Source organism: Sinocyclocheilus rhinocerous, unplaced genomic scaffold (genome assembly GCF_001515625.1).
Source record: "Sinocyclocheilus rhinocerous isolate Xijiao unplaced genomic scaffold, SAMN03320098_v1.1 scaffold3000, whole genome shotgun sequence".
Taxonomy (NCBI): Eukaryota; Metazoa; Chordata; class Actinopteri; order Cypriniformes; family Cyprinidae; genus Sinocyclocheilus; species Sinocyclocheilus rhinocerous.
This window is the reverse complement of record NW_015639757.1, coordinates 331954-334970: the sequence shown is the minus strand read 5'-3', so window position 1 is coordinate 334970 and position 3017 is coordinate 331954. Positions and strand designations below refer to the sequence as shown.

General features: G+C 34.4%; 1 pseudogene; it reads right to left on the bottom strand.

Annotated features, from left to right (window-relative positions):
- The window catches only part of LOC107751570 (MAM and LDL-receptor class A domain-containing protein 1-like), a 14916-nt pseudogene extending 12197 nt beyond the window's left edge, over positions 1-2719 (bottom strand).
- Between the last annotated feature and the right edge of the window lie 298 nt (positions 2720-3017).

The following is a 3017-nucleotide window of genomic DNA, read 5'->3' as shown; positions in this document are numbered from 1 at the left end:
GATCACGTGACACTGAAGACTGAAGTAATGGCTGCTGAAAATTCAACTTTGACAACACAGGAAGAAATTAAATTTTTAAAATATTTAAATAGAAAACAGTTACTTAGAATTGTAATATTATTTCATAATATTACTGTTTTTATGTGAATGCAAAATCATGAATAAATGCAGAAAGAAAGCAGTATACTTCTTTCATAACTGAGAATATTAAAATGCAGGAACTGCATGTGGTAGGCAGTTTTGTTTGTTACTTTGAAAATAATATTTTGAAAAAGTAAGGAGAAGGAGAGACTGAATCAGGTAAAGATAAAAAAATGTATGACCCTTTATGACCCAGAAATAATTCAGCCAAAAATAAGAACAGAAGAAAGCAGTGATTAATAATTCAGACCAGTTCTGTGAACTGATTCGCTAATTAATTCGATCTGATTCAATGATTAATTCAAAAATTGCTACTTGGCTAGGGTGGATATTAAAATGATCAGTGAAAAGCAACTTAAAGAGATGGTCCATCCAAAATGAAATTCTATCACGATTTACTCAACTTCATGTCATTCCAAACCTGTGTGGAACAGTATTGGTTCCTATTTACTTCCACTGTATTTTTCCCATACAACGGAAGTCAAAGGGAACCACAACTGTTTGGTCACCAACATTCTTCTTCTTTTGCGTTCCACAGAATTAAAAAAAAAAAAATCGGAATGACACGAGGGTGAATAAATGATGACAGAATTTTCATTTCTGGGTGAACTATCCCTTTTAAATTTTTAACACTTTTTCACTCAAAGCTATTGTATGGCTTCAAAATGTCTCCTTTTGTGTTGTGTGTGTTTTCCAGAAGACAAAGTCATACAAGTTTGATAACAATATGAGAATGCTTGTAAAATGAAAATACTGTCATTTTTTACTCAAATACATCTTAGAAAAAGATGAAACTCACTCTGAATTCAGAGGGAGATGACACAGTGACCTCTGCCACCTCCTAACTATCAGAAGATGCTCCAGAAAGAGACCAGAGTGCTGGACCCAGCTCCCCATTCAGAAGAACATGTACTGAGAGTGAATCACCTGAGCCTGCAGACAGCCAATACCTACAAACAGGCTTTATCAAAACATCATACTGAACATTCTGAAACTGACTATCGAGGCTGAGACAGAGCTTAACTACAAATCGGTCCCATCATGGACAGATACAAGATTATTAGTTTAAAGAAACAAGCATACCAGAACTATATGCAGGACTCTGTAGATGGGCTATACTCTGGTGTTAGAAGATTTGAGACCTCTGGTCTCTCAAGTTTGGCTCCAAGCACAGCCATTGAATGGCCTGTCATGTGACATAAATACATGACATGGGTCATTATTTTTATTCAATGCTATTTCGAACCCAGATATAATTTGCACTTACAATACTAAAATTACGTAAGATTTTTTTTGTCTGTTTCATTAAATATTATCATTAACTTTTTATTTTGATGATATATACATATACTTGTTTTTTTTAAATAAAAAGTTAGAGAACCACTGTGTTAAGGTATCACTGTTTCCAGAAAAATATTAAGTGGCAAAACTGTTTTCAACTTTGATAATAATAATAAATATTTTTTGAGCACTAAATTAGCATATTAGAATGAATTCTAAAGGATCACGTGACACTGAAGACTGAAGTAATGGCTGCTGAAAATTCAACTTTGACAACACAGGAAGAAATTAAATTTTTAAAATATTTAAATAGAAAACAGTTACTTAGAATTGTAATATTATTTCATAATATTACTGTTTTTACTGTATTTTTTGATCAAATAAATGCATCGTTGGTGACCATAAGAGACGTCTTTCAAAAAATATATAAAAAACAAATCTTACCTATACCAACATTTTTGAATGGTACATGAAAAAAGTAATAGTTTTATTCCGGGATAGCTGTTGTACCATTCTGGTCCCTCTCCCAAACAAACTGCCCAACACTGATATATTTCCATTCACAGGTGCCTGTCTTGAAGTCACAGCCAACAAACACTCCACCTTCCACACTGATGTCTGAACTATTTTTTCACCAAGTAGAAAGGCAGTTTACCTTTACATGGCCCATTTTTTAGCCTAATCTCATCCACAGCGATGTATCCCTCACTGCCCGTTTGAGCCTCTATATGAATCTGATAATCAAGGTTTACAAATATTACATGGCACGATTACAAAAAACATTTTACAACAAAAACGGTTGTTACTCACCAAGTTCAGTTCTGTATGTATGGTCAGTATGGCCACTGCTGCCATCCACATGGAGCCAGATAGAGCTGTCAGTGACATCGGGCTCAAAGCCACAAAGCGAGGGAGACTCGAATCCACACGGGTCTTTGGGAGAGACATCACACAGGAGGACTTTAATAGCTGAGAATGTCTGATAATTAGATAAGCTGCTTTGAATGCTTTGACTCACTGTGTTCCACACATGCTCCTGCAGTCATTCTGAGGTCATCGATGGCTATGAAGCCGCTGCCTCCTGCTGCTCTGTTCCCTAAGAACTTCACCTGTACAAGGTGATAATCATGCTCGAATTGTTGTTTTGTTGGTAAATATGTACAAATGTGGATTGAGATTAGACAACATGTCAGGAGGCCTCTCTTACTCGATCAACATCTGCAGTACTAATGGAGACGTGTGCGTTCAGCCACTCAGAGGTCTGGGTACCTTTTCTTGTCCATGTGGTGGTTTCCATTGTTTTCTAAAACCAACAATACTAATGTTTTTACATGACAAAAATTACTTTTTGTCTTGTTTTACAGTAAAAATGATCTGAACTTGCTTTGAAACAACTTTAAAAAATAATACTAATAAAAGAAACTAGTTTTATACAGCTAATATAAATACAGCATATTATAATTGAAGTAAAAGTATATTATAATTATATTATAATTAAAGTAAAAAGTGACAGGAAAAACAATTATAATATTACGAAAAGTTTCTATTTCAAACAAATGCTGTCCTTTTGAAATTTCTCTTCATCAAAGAATCCT